Source organism: Oncorhynchus clarkii, chromosome 3, assembly GCF_045791955.1.
Source record: "Oncorhynchus clarkii lewisi isolate Uvic-CL-2024 chromosome 3, UVic_Ocla_1.0, whole genome shotgun sequence".
Taxonomy (NCBI): Eukaryota; Metazoa; Chordata; class Actinopteri; order Salmoniformes; family Salmonidae; genus Oncorhynchus; species Oncorhynchus clarkii.
The window spans coordinates 66,668,523-66,682,746 of record NC_092149.1 but is presented as its reverse complement, the minus strand read 5'-3'; the positions used below and the strand labels follow the sequence as shown (position 1 = coordinate 66,682,746).

General features: G+C 44.4%; 1 pseudogene; it reads left to right on the top strand.

Annotated features, from left to right (window-relative positions):
* Positions 1 to 14,224, top strand: part of LOC139401708 (ceramide kinase-like protein) — a 112,728-nt pseudogene that overhangs the window by 84,553 nt on the left and 13,951 nt on the right.

Sequence of the window (14,224 nt, the reverse complement as noted above, 5' to 3'; positions counted from 1 at the left end):
CCCAGCCCTCTGATTTCATCTTTCATTCATTAACACATTTATTTATGTTCTCTTGTATTTCTCTCTTCACAGTCACTGAAAGAAAAGGGACACACTTTATTCATTCTGTGCAGAATCTAATTGGATGAATATGATGGGTAGGTTTGCTTGCCACACTATCTGTTAGATGGTCCATATAAATCCTCTCCATAAAATATCAGACAGAAAGAAAACCAACCAATACACTGATCTGAGCAGGTGTTCCCAGTACGGGAATGCAGCTGCAGCAGAATGATACATCTAATCTCATCTAAGGAAATTAATAAAACCAATCACTTTATTCATTTTTTCTATTCAGGGGTTAGGCAGGTAAACAAAAACACCACATTGATATGGAGTTGAGTAATCAGCATGGTGAGATTCCAATTAATACAAGGTATTATACTGGGCTGTGATGTGAGGGAGGAGGAATGAGGGTGGAGGGATGGGGATGGAGGGATGAGGATGGAGGGATGGGGATGGAGGGATGAGGATGGAGGGATGAGGGCGGAGGGATGGGGATGGAGGGATGGGGATGGATGATGGCACAGAGTCAAAGTCAGATGAGGAAGTAATCCCATGTCTGTGGTACGGTCTGTTTTGTTCACACTCTTAAGGTGGCATTTACAGTAGCTGTAATAAAAAAGCAGAGTTAGAGAAAGAGAAGGAGAGAGAGAGAGAGAAGGAGAGCAAGAGAGGAAAGGAGAGAGAGAGGAGAGAGAGAGAGAGAAGGAGAGCAATAGAGGAAAGGAGAGAGAGAGGAGAGAGAAAGACGGTGAGGGAAGGGAGAGTCCAGGTTTTAAAAAATTAGTGATAAAACTATGATTAGAACAGTGTGCCAGGGGACCAAGTCGACCCAGCCGAGGCAGTCTCCTTTAAAGGAGTGTGTGGGTGTGTGTCCTCTCCAGTGTGGGCACGGCAGGTGGCACTTTAATTACTTGTTCTGGAAGCAGTGATGAAGTACCTCCCATCCCGCAGACTGCTGGTGCGTGTGCGTGTGTGTGTGTGCGTTCTCTCCCTGTCTGTGTATGTGCATGTGTGGGAGTGTGTTTTTACACCACACTGCCACACCATAGCTCCCATGTGTCTGCATTATAGTCACAATTAGATCCTTTTAGGTAGCTCCAAACTCCTGTTAAACCAGGATTGCTGCACTGGTGTCGCTCAGCAGATCAGCACAGACTAGTCTACACCACAACCTAACCCTTAGGAGGGGTAGGGGAGAGAAGGGTAGAGGGCAGGGTGGGGAAGGAGGAGGAGGAGGAGGAGGGAGGTAGAGGCAGGAAGAAGATGTAGGGGTGGGAGGTAGACAGGGATGGGAGGTAAGCAGGAGAGGGAGAACGGAAAGACGGAGGTATGTCTGGCTCATGCTCTGCTAGGCAGGTCTGATATGAGGGACAGATGGAGCAGGTGTGAAGAGTGACTGGTGGAAAAGCTGAGCTCATGATCCTTCTGTCCTGCTCTCACAACCTCATTACTGTGGCCCACATATAGTAGACACATTACGACACATATACACAACCAATATCTCAATGAATATCTCAATATTTCTTACATGATAAGAACAAATGTGTATTGTGTACTGTAGGTTTTAATGTTTGGATTTATGGTTGACGTTAAGAGTCAGACATATGTTATGCTCCTCTTATCAAAATTAAATATTCTGTTTGCATGGAAAAATTACTGGGTAAGTCCCTGAAGATTCAAGCTAAGCTACTTAACCCAACATAGCCTTGTTCGGTTGTTTGCGGTACAGTATCATCTTTAAGCAGGGAAGCTGTGGTATTACCAATACAAGTGTCATGTAATGTCTAATTGATTTGCAATATCCCTCAAATTATTCAGAGACAGGGTTCATAACATGCACTTCAATCAGTCAGAACCTGATTGGACAGGATTCACACAAGGCTTATTTCATACAACATTTGTAAGTTATTAGATGTCCGTCTCTATGGAGCTTTTTTTTTAAAGTGTCTAGCTATATAGGAAGCTTTCACAGACTGTGTGGAAGACGGTATATTCCCCATAGAGGATGAGGTTTTCTAGATTCAGGGTCCTTTGCAATGGTCTGATTCTAGATCATCTCCTCTTTGTCTTGTCAACACCAGCTTAATTAACCCCAGAAGACTGAGAAGTGGTGCGAAGGCATAAAACGCTAATCACGTATGTCTTCATTAATACATCATAACTCATTAATCTCTGCTTTTAAGGAAAAATGTATATTTTTTACTACTGTTTTTCCAGGAAGTCATGCAGGGTGTGACAGCGTGACAGCCCCAGTCCCTGTTACATGGGTTGTGACCCAAATGGCACACTATTTTCTTTAAAGTTCACAATTTTGACCAGGGCCCTGGTTGGTAAGGCTCTGGTTGAAAGTGGTGCACTATAAACGGAATAGGGTGCCATTTGGGACACAACCATGGAATCGTGGTGTGTGTAACACAATAGGAATGTCAGACACTACTGTAGGCTGTTGCGATGTGTGTAATTATTTCCAGATCTCACATTAGTGTTAATTATCAGCTCCTCAAATTAAAACATTGTATTAACCGGAGCTTTACTGCCTTTTACAGATTTTATTACTGCCTTCCTGCTTGGGGGGAGGGGGGGGGGGGATAGGAGATGAGGGGTAGTTTAGTGGAGAGCCTGTGTTCTTTAATAGAGGGATGTATTGCCAGTGTATAACCAAGCAATGACAGAACATTAGGCAGGCGTGGAGGAGAATGATATGTCATTAGACATCTTTGGAACACGATGCAGAACTTGAGGTCAAAGCCTGGCTCCTATCTAATGCCTCAGCTATATAACCTGTACATAACCTGAGTCTGTCATACACTGTGAGGTGGGCCTCATCAGCTCAGCATATGACAGACAAATTCCTTGCTGCTGATTAATCATGTTTTCAGTGAGTGAAACAAATAAACACTGAATCTAATAATCAATTCAAGGAATCCTAGAATTTTGACCACATTTAGTGCTGACATTTATGCACATATTGCTTTGTTTTGTTACCACTGCTAGGTAAACTACAGCTCAATATCAAAACCTTAGTAACAGGCATGTCATCCAATGGGAGGGGCCAATAAAATACTCTAATACAATTTTACACAATATAATCACCCTTTAATTACAACTAGCCATGGATTGGAGGCTAAACTAATCTTTTTAGGAATGGTAATATAAGGTCTTGTTCAAAAGCATTTCTGAAATGAACTGTAATAAGCTTTCATCAGTATACTGATGTACTGATGTATTGGTAATGTGCTTATAGGAGCTAAATAGGCTCAGGCTTACAGATTTGAACAAATTCCTGGAAAATGCTGCATCCATGACATAATCTGACTATTCAATACATTTAATGGGAATTATCATTTAAATTAATTTAAATGGATTCGACTTATATAATAAACAGGTCTAGGTCAACCAGCGCTGTAATAGTGATGAATGTAGAGAGTGTGTGTGTGTGTGTGTGTGTGTGTGTGTGTGTGTGTGTGTGTGTGTGTGTGTGTGTGTGTGCGTGTGCGTGTGTGTGCATGTCTGTATCTGTGTGTGTGTGTGCGTTCTTGCATGTGTATGCACCTGTCTGTCTGGCCCTGACCTGTATTACAGACATGTTCTCTGTTTAGTCAGGTGTTTAATATGATTGATTTATCTTGCTATGTCAGTATGTCATGTTTACCTCAGTGAGGTAGGCTTAGAGGAGGAAACCCTTACTCAGGCATTTACCCTGAGCTGCATTGAAGTTCACTGTTTCATGCTCTGTGTGTGTGTTTAACGTTGTATTTTATCCTTCAGGGTGGTGTGTGTCAGCATCGACAATTCGTGGCCGATTTACGCGTGTGCTGTATCTCATACATGTGTGTTTTCTCCAGGGTTGTGGCTTTCGGTGGGGACGGCTCGGTGGCCGAGATGGCCCATGGTTTGTTGCTGCAGGCCCAGATGGAGTCAGGCAGGGACACAGACTCCATGTTCACGCCTGTCCAAGCACCACTTCCTCTAGGGCTAATACCAGCAGGTGAAGAGCAAGGGTGGCAGCTCACACACACAACAACAAACACGTACACACACACGCACATGCGCAAGCACACACGCACTCCAGCAGGTGAGGAGCAAGGATGGCTTGACCTCTCTGTTCTGCAGCTGTTCTCAATCCTCACCCAATATTTAGAACAGCTTATCTCCGGGTGATGAGATGACCATGTAGTTTATGAAGTGTACATCCGCTAATAGAACCCCATATTGGTTTGAATGGTTTTAGCTTGTATGCTATTACACACCATCAATCCATAAAGGTTTTCTTGAAGCATAGCAGAGGCTTCTCAAATTTGAGCATTGTGAAATTGTGTTAATAGAGCAAAGTGATTTCTTAGCCAATCAAAACATATTTTTTGAACTAGGCAATTCAGTTAAGAACAAATTGTTATTTACAATGACGGCCTAGGAACAGTGGGTTAACTGCCTTGTTCAGGGGCAGAATGACAGATTTTTACCATGTCAGCTCAGGGATTCAATGACATTTCCATAGAGGGAGTTATTTACTTCTCAATTGAAAACAAACTGGTCGTTCAAGCAAGTGTATCATTTTTAACTTGGTTGAATTGCAATTTGGTTTGATTGCACTGGGAGCTAAATGCCTTGTATTTGAGACGGAACCACAATTATACAGCATTCTATTCCACTTTAAAATTGTGAAAGTTCCATCAACCATTGAACGTGCATGTGGCTCAGACATTGGCTGAGTGTATGCCTCATGCAGTAGATGATGGTTATAGAGCAGGCAGGTCACCCCGTGATACAAGTCAGTATTCGTCATCTATCCATGTTTGAGGACGTCGGGAGATGACGTGGAAACCGGCCACTAGGGTTTTGGTTTTCCTAGGGTGTTATAGATGGTGTAAGCATCTGATTCCAAAGGTTGCATGTTCGAATCCAGCGATATAAAGTTGTTTTTGATATTTTGGTTGCAAGCCTATCCAAAACCTAAGAAACTAGTCGTACCCCTTGAGTTATTACACATTTAGTTGTGTTACAGCCTGAATTCAAAATGGATAAAATATATTTTTTCCTCACCCATCAACCCACAATACCCCATAATGAAAAAGTGAAAACATGTTTTAAAATTTTTTTGCAAATGTATTGAAAATGTATTACAGAAATATGTCACAAGTATTCACACCCCAAGTCAATATTTGTAGAAGCACCTTTGGCAACGATTACAGTTGTGAGTCTTTCTGGGTAAGTGTCACGACTTCCGCCGAAGTCGGCTCTCCTTGTTCGGGCGGTGTTCGGCGATCGACGTCACCGGCTTTCTAGCCATTTGTTTTGTCTTGTTCCATACACACCTGGTTTTAATTCCATAATCACACTGAATGTCTTTAGTCTTCTGTTCCCCTCCATGTCGTTGTGTGAAATAGTTTTATGTTATGTGGGTATTGTCACGCGCCAGACTTTTGTTTATGTTCCGTGTTTTGGTCACGTTTATGAACTGATGTGCTTTCGTTTGGACTGAAATATAAAGTGTGCCTGTTATCTACACTGCTCTCCTGCACCTGACTTTGCCTCCAGTACACACCCATAACAGAATTTGACAACAACCATGGAGTCAGCAGGAGCAGGTATCCCGGTTAGAGGAGTCGAGGAGCGCATCCAGGAACATTCTGCAATGTTACATTATCTTGGTGCCATGATGGATTGCGTTGTCCAGACTATGGACCTCTGGGAGAGACAGGAAGTCTCTCCAGTACCTCGACCAACGCAACTGGGGTTACCTCTACCCGTCCCGTCCGGAGCCAGTCTCAGTGGGATGCGTCTCTCCCTTCCCAGGGAGTATGATGGGATGGCAGCACAGTGCCAGGGATTCCTGTTACAACTGGACCTCTACCTGGCCACTGTTCACCCAGCTCCCTCAGGAAGGGAGAAAGTGTCCGCCCCTCATCTCATGCCTCGTGGGGAGAGCTCTGGAGTGGGCAAACGCCGTGTGGGGAGAAGGAGACGCGGCATTGGACCTTCAAGGAGTTCACCCGGCCGTCTTCGACCATCCGCCCTAAAGTAGAGCGGCTCTTCCATTTGAGGCAGGGGACGAGGAGCGCCCAGGAGTTCGCCCTGGAATTCCGGACCTTGGCCACTGGAGCAGGCTGGAACAACAGGGCCCTCATCGACGTGAGCTGGCCTGCAGGGATGCCACCATCTCCTTTGACCAACTGGTGGATTTGTCAATCCGGTTGGATAACCTGCTGGTCACCCGCGGACGTCCAGAAGGGGCTCTGTCGGTTCCATCTTACTGCACCCCCACTCCGGTGCCCATGGAGTTGGGAGGGGCTGCTCGTAGGGAGGCTGGAGGAGGGGCCATCACTTGCACCATCTGTGGCCGCAGATGGCACACTGCCAGTCGGTGACGTGTCGGTCCCTCTGGGAGTCGAGGCAACAGGCAGGGCACTCTGGCGTCACCCCAGGTAAGTCTGCACCACACTCATCCAGAGTCCTCTGTTGACCATCTGTTTGTACATGTTTGTTTCCCTGAGTTTTCCCCTCATTCCCAGCATAAGGCGCTCGTCGATAAAGGCGCAGCTGGGAATTTTATCAACAGAGTGTTAGCCCTTAGTTTAGGGATCCCCATCATTCCTGTAGTTAGAACTTTCCCGGTTCATGCTCTGGATATTTGATCATTAGGGTCCGGGCTAATCAGGGAGGCCACCATCTCCCTGGTCATGGAGATGCAGGGGGGTCACGAGGAGAAAATCAGTCTCTTCTTCATTGAAGACGTTTCCTGTGGTACTAGGCCTTCCCTGGTTGGCTCATCCTAATCCCACCATTTCCTGGCAACAGAGGGCTCAAATGGGGTGGTCGCGAGAGTGCTCGGGGAGGTGTGTAGGGGTTTCCATCGATGCTACCACGGTGGAAAGTCCAGACCAGGTCTCCGTCATGCGCATCCCGCAGAATATGCCGATTTGGCTCTCGCCTTCTGTAAAAAAAAAAAAAGGCGACTCAATTACCACCTCATCGATGGGGGGATTTCGCGATAAAGCTCCTGGCAGACGCTGCGCTTCCCAGGAGTCACGTGTATCCCCTGTCGCAAGCGGAGACGGTGGCTATGGAGACATATGTCTCTGAATCCCTGCGTCAGGGGTACATTCGGTCTTCCTCTTCACACGCCTCCTCAAGTGAATTTTTTGTGAAGAAGAAGGATGGAGGTCTGCGCCCGTGCATTGACTATAGAGGTCTCAATCAAATCACGATGAGGTACAGTTACCCGCTGACCTCTTATTGCCACGGCGATTGAGTCAATGCATTTGGCGCACTTCTTCAAGAAACTGGATCTCAGGAGTGCGTATAACGAGTGGAAGACAGCGTTTAGTACCAACTCAGGGCATTATGAGTACCTCGTCATGCCGTACTGGTTAATGAATGCTCCATCAGTTTTCCAATCCTTTTTCGATGAGATTTTCAGGGACCTGCATGGGCAGGGTGTAGTGGTTTATATCGATGACATTCTGATATACTCCGCACCGTGTCCCTGGTGCGCAGGGTACTTGGCCGACTATTGGAGCCTGACCTGTACGTCAAGGCCGAGAAATGCCTGTTCTTTCAGCAGGCTGTCTCCTTCCTAGAGTATCGCATTTCCACATCAGGGGTGGAGATGGAGAGTGACCGCATTGCAGCCGTGCGTAATTGGCCGACTCCCACCCCGGTAAAGGAGGTGCAGTGATTTTTAGGGTTTGCCAATTACTACCGGAGATTTATCCAGGGTTTTGGCCAGGTGGCTGCTTCCATTACCTCACTGCTCAAGGGGGGGTCCTGTACGGTTGCAGTGGTCGGCTGAGGCGGACAGGGCTTTTGGGCAGCTAAGAGCTCTGTTTACTTCAGCTCCCGTGCTAGCCCATCCGGATCCCTCTTTGGCGTTAATAGTGGAGGTGGATGCATCCACGGCTGGGATAGGAGCCGTGCTCTCACAGCGCCCGGGTATGTCACCGAAACTCCGCCCCTGTGCTTTCTTCTCACAGAAGCTCAGCCAGGCGGAGCGTAACTATGATGTGGGGGACCGGGAGCTGTTGGCTGTGGTTAAAGCGTTGAAGGCGTGGAGACATTGGCTTGAGGGGGCTAAACACCCTTTCCTCATCTGGACTGACCACCACAACATGGAGTACATCCGGGGAGCAAGGAGACTGAATCCACTTCAGGCAAAGTGGGCCATGTCCTTTACCCGTTTTGTGTTTACTCTGTCCTACAGACCAGGTTCCCAGAATATGAAGGCAGACTCACTGTCCCGGCTGTATGACACAGAGGAGCGGCTCATGGATCAGACTACCATAGTCCCAGCCTCTTGCCTGGTAGCGCCGGTCATGTGGGAGCTGGACGTGGACATTGAGCAGGCGTTGCATACAGAGACCGCTCCCCTCCAGTGTCCCGTCGGGCGTATGTACGTTCCATCTGCTGTCCGTGACCAGTTGATCTATTGGGTCCACACGTCACCCTCCTCGGGTCATTCGGGGATCGGTCAGACGGTGCGCTGTCAGACTGGGAAATACTGGTTGCGCACCTAGGCTAAAGACGTGAGGGTTTATGTTTCCTCCTGCTCGGTGTGTGCCCAGTGTAAGGCTCCGAGACACCTGCCCAGAGGTAAGCTATACCCCTTACCCGTTCCACAACGACCTTGGTCACACCTGTCAGTGGATTTTTTAACAGATCTTCCTCTTTCACAACGATCCTGGTCATTGTGGATCGTTTCTCTAAGTCCTGTCGTTTCCTCCCTCTGCCCGTGCTTCTTACGGCCCTCCCGCCCTGTTTACTCACGTCTTCCGGCACTACGGGGTGCCTGAGGATATAGTGTCTGATCGGGGTCCCCAGTTCACGTCAAGAGTCTGGAAGGCGTTCATGGAACGTCTGGGTGTCTCGATCAGCCTTACCTCGGGTTTTCACCCTGAGAGTAACGGGCAGGTAGAGAGAGTCAACCAGGATGTGGGAAGGTTTCTGCGGTCCGGCCGGGGGAGTGGGAGGCGTTTGTGCCGTGGGCCGAGATGACGTAGAACTCGCTACTCCTCCACTAACCTCTCCCCCTTTCAGTGCGTATTGGGGTACCAGCCGGTTCTGGCGTCGTGGCATCAGGGTCAGACCAAGGCTCCTGTGGTGGACGACTGGTTCCGGCGCGCAGAAGACACATGGGAGGCTGCCCATGTTCACCTCCAGTGAGCCGCACTGTGCCGCACTTCCACCAAAGTCTGCTCCTCTCCTTGTTCGTGCGGTGTTCGGTGATCGACTTTTGTTTATGTTCCCTGTTTTGGGCACGTTTATGTACTTATGTGCTTTCGTTTGGAATAAAAAGTGTGCCTGTTATCTACACTCTGCTCTCCTGCACCTGACTTCGCCTCCAGTACACACCCGTTACAGTAAGTCTAAGAGCTTCCACACCTGGATTGTGTAACATTTGCCCATCAATCTTTTCAGAATTCTTCAAGCTTTGTCAAGTTGGTTGTTGATCATTGCTAGACAACCGTTGTCAGGTCTTACCATAGATTTTCAAGCAGATTTAAGTCAAAACTGTAACTCGGCCAATAATGTTTGTTTTTTTACACCACTAGGTGCCCTTATTTGCTAGGCATTGGAAAACCTCCCTGGTCTTTGTGGTTGAATCTGTGTTTGAAATTCACTGCTCGACTGAGGGACCTTACAGGTAATTGTATGTGTAATTGTACAGGTAATTGTAAATCATGTTAAACATTATTATTGCACACAGAGTCCATGCAACGTATTATGTGACTTCTAAAGCAAATTCTTATTCCTGAACTTTTTTAGGGATGTCCTAACAAACGGGTTGAATACTCATTGACTCAAGACATTTCAGCTTTTATTTGGCAATTAATTTGGAAAAATGTGGAAAAACATATTTCCACGTTGACAATATGGGGTATTGTGTGTAGGTCGGGGACAAAAAAACACCACAAAATGTGGAAAAAGTCAAGGGGTGTGAATACTTTCTGAAGCCACTATATATGACAAAACAAGCAAGTATAGTGTAGAGAATCATTGTACCATCTAAACCGCTGTGAAATATATTTTTCGTAACCCCAAATATTGTATTTTCAGCTGTTTGAAGTTGGTGTACAAAACCGAAAGTAAAAGAGGCAAAAAATAAAACATTAAAATAGCGCACATAAAATAGATCTACCGCTTCTTACACTTGCTTTAAATGAGAATGATAGATCTATAACTCACATTTCTACGTGAGTTTGGTCGGTTCACCCAAAAAGTTACATATTGCAACTTTAAACACCTTGAAATTTGATGTTTGCAACAACTTCGAAATTTGACATTTAAGAAACATGGATGAACATCTAATTCTGATGTGAGACTGTGAGAGCTTGTAGTATAGAGAGCTCATCACTCCAATAATTTGTGGAATAAACCCCCATAGCCACACATACACACACACACTCACGCATCATGAGTGACACTACACACCACAGCCGGCAGCGAGGGTATCAACAACGCTGCCGTGGGCCAGTCCGGCTTTTTGTGCCAACAGTTTGACCTTCATGTGCCATTCTAGGCTGTGGTGGTGGGTGGTAAAATGGAGTGCTGTTGTTAGCAGCCACTCTGCACTCACTGCAAATTGGTCGCTCAGAGGTCACTGCTTCTCTTCATTAGTGGGTGTTCCCACGGGAGTATTTGTGAACAGTTTCTTGTCACAAACAGGAGAGAGAGGAGAGATAGGCACCACTGTACCATGACTATGTCACTCCTGAGGCTGAAGGAGGGATGCTATCATGTCTCCTTTGTTGAAGGAAATAATAAAAAACTCCACAGTTTATCAAAATTACACCATTTGAATTTAGAAAATAGTTGGAATTAGGCAGGATTTTCATTTTTGGCTAACAAACATACCCATTTGAAACTGCCTATTTCTCAAGCCCAGAAACTAGAATATGCATATTCAGATTAGGATAGAAAACACTCTAAAGTTTCCAAAACTGTCAAAATATTGTCTGTGAGTATAACAGAACTGATATTGTAGGTGAAAACCTGAGGAAAATCAAACCCGGAAGTGCTGTTTTTCCTGAAAGCTCTCTGTTCCATTGGATGCCTTGCCTCCATTTAAAGTGATAGCAACCAGATTCCCTTTCCTATGGCTTCCTCAACGTGTCAACAGTCTTTAGACATAGTTTCAGGCTTTTATTTTGAAAAATGAGCGAGAAAGATAACATTGCGTCAGTGGATAGCTGGGTGTTCACAGAGTTTTGCTTGTGCAACAGAGTGGGGCAGCCATTGTCTCTCCCTCTCCTATTGAAAAGGCGACAGTCCTGGTTGATATATTATTGATGATATATTTTAAAAACAACCTGAGGATTGATTATAAAAAACGTTTGACATATTTCTGTGGACATTGCGGATACTATTTGGAATTTTTATCTGCAATGTCGTGACTGCTCGAGCCTGTGGATTTCTGAACATAATACGCCAAACAAATGGAGGTATTTTGGATATAAAAATTATCTTTATGGAACAAAAGGAACATTTATTATGTAACTGGGAGTCTCGTGAGTGCAAACATCCGAAGATCATCAAAGGTAAGCGATTTAATCTATTGCTTTTCTGACTTTCGTGACCAATCTACTTGGCTGCTAGTGTTTGTAATATTTTGTCTACTGAAAGAGATGTTCTTACATAAACGCTTGTTATGTTTTTGCCGAAAAGCTGTATTGAAATCTGACATGCCAGGTGGATTAACAACAAGCTAAGCTGTGTTTTGCTATATTGCACTTGTGATTTCATGAAAATGAAATATTTTTAGTAATTTAATTTGAATTTTGCGCTCTGCAATTCAGCGGGTGTTGATGAAAATGATCCCGCTAAAGGGATGGGTGCGTCAAGAAGTTAACCCTAATTTGCTACATTAGGGCTGTACTACTATGACTGATCATCAACTAGATTCAGCCGCGGGATGATTTATTTTCTTGAGTGGATGGTCAGGGGGCCGGAACATAATTACAAATCATTTGTACACTGCAAATTGCCCGCAAAAAGCTCTAACATAAAATACTTATTTTCCACCATAATTTGCAAATAAATTCATAAAAAATCCTACAATGTGATTTTCTGGATATTCTTTTCTCATTTTGTCTGTCATAGTTAAAGTGTACCTAGGATGAAAATTACAGGCCTCTCTCATCTTTTTAAGTGGGAGAACTTGCACAATTGGTGGCTGACTAAATACTCTTCCCCCCCCCCCCACACTGTATATCTCTCTATTACGCGTGGAAATACTTTGGAACATATTTCAAAAATGTAAATTACTTGGAGCTGATTTGCTGGTGTTGTTACAGTATATTATGTCCAACAATAAAAGCAATTATAAAAATTTAAAAAAATGAATTTATTTTTTGCAAACAAAAAACTCAGTGGCCAAATAAAATCACCTGCGATCCAAATTTGTCCCACGGGCCGCCAGTTGGGGTATGCTGCTGTAAAACAACTAATTTCACTTTACATTTATAAAAAATAAAATAATAAATTGTTCGTTTTTTACTAAGAGGCCTACAAATACATTTTTGTATCTTAAAAATATGGGCTACTTAATGCGTTGTGCATGCTAATGAAGCTATCATTTCTATATACTAGCCTATTATACACTGCACCAATTTGGTGTATGTGACAAGAAAACATTATTATATATTTTTTTTATACAGCTGTTTTGTATGTATAGCATAGACGCTCCGGAATTCTAATTAATTTGACTTGTTTAACTGTTAATTTCTTTGAAATTCCAATGTTGGTGCCGTTCGTTTCTTAGTCTCTCGTAAGGCTCCCATCTCTCTCTCTCTCTCTCGCTCGCTCTTTTTCTCTTTCTTTCTCTCTCCTCTCTTTCTCTCCCTCCTCTCTCTCTACCTATCCCTCTCCCTCTCTCTCTCTCTCTCTCTCTCTCTCTCTCTCTCTCTCTCTCTCTCTCTCTCTCTCTCTCACTCTCTGTCATGCTTGACTAGACTAGCGAGTCATTGCATCCAATTCATCTGCCGGCCCGGATAGGGGCGGGGAGACATTAATGAGATTATGAATATTCATGATGTCTGCTAAATTAAGTTAATTGTTCTGCAGAAGTGCCTCACACACTTCCAAGGACATTTTTTTCTCTCTCTCTCTCTCTCTCTCTCTCTCTCTCTCTCTCTCTCTCTCTCTCTCTCTACTTTTTTCTATTTTTCTCTCACAATTCAATTCAATTTAAGGGCTTTATTGGCATGGGAACATATGTTAACATTGCCAAAGCAAGTGAAGTAGACAAATGAACAGTAAATATTACATTCACAAAAGTTCCATTAGTATAAAGACATTTTAAATGTCATATCATGTGCAAATAGTTAAAGTAGAAAAGGGTGTATGTGTCTATATAGTTATACATTTGGCAGCAGGTTAGGAAGTGCAGCTCCACCTCATTTTGTGGGCACTGTGCACATAGCCTGTCTTCTTTTGAGAGACAGATCTGCCTACGGTTACCTTTCTCAGTAGCAAGGCTATGCTCACTGAGTCTGTACATAATTAAAGCTTTCCTTAAGTTTGGGTTAGTCATAGTGGTCAGGTAATCTGCCACTGTGTACTCTCTGTTTAGGGTCTCTCTCTCTCTCTCTCACACACACATACACACACACACACACACACACACACACACACACACACACACACACACACACACACACACACACACACACACACACACACACACATACACACACACACACACAATCTCTCTTTCTCTCTCTCTTTCTCTCTCTCTCTCTCTCTCTCTCTCTCTCTGTCTCTCTTCCTCCCCTCCTCCTGCATGTTAGCTCTCTTCATCCGTCATGTTGTATGTATGTATGAGGCAGTGCGTGTGCCTTTTGGGAAGGGGAAGTTAACGAGGGTGAATTATAGAATTACAATCGCTGTTGATAATATGAGCACCACACACAACAATGGTTAGGAACAATAGATGTAAACAAAACTGATGATGGAAAATACTACATTATTATCTACACTAGTTCCTTTGTAGTATTAGGGAAATCTCATGTGGTATTTATCTGCACTGTAGATATATTGGATTATAAGGGACAAAAGCATTCCATGCAATGGAGTAAAGAAGAGATGAATCACACCATGCAAATTATTAGTTCATTTGCATAATATGCCATTACAATGCCTAAGCATCTAAACATTTTGAAATGTCTTAGTCCAATCAATACAT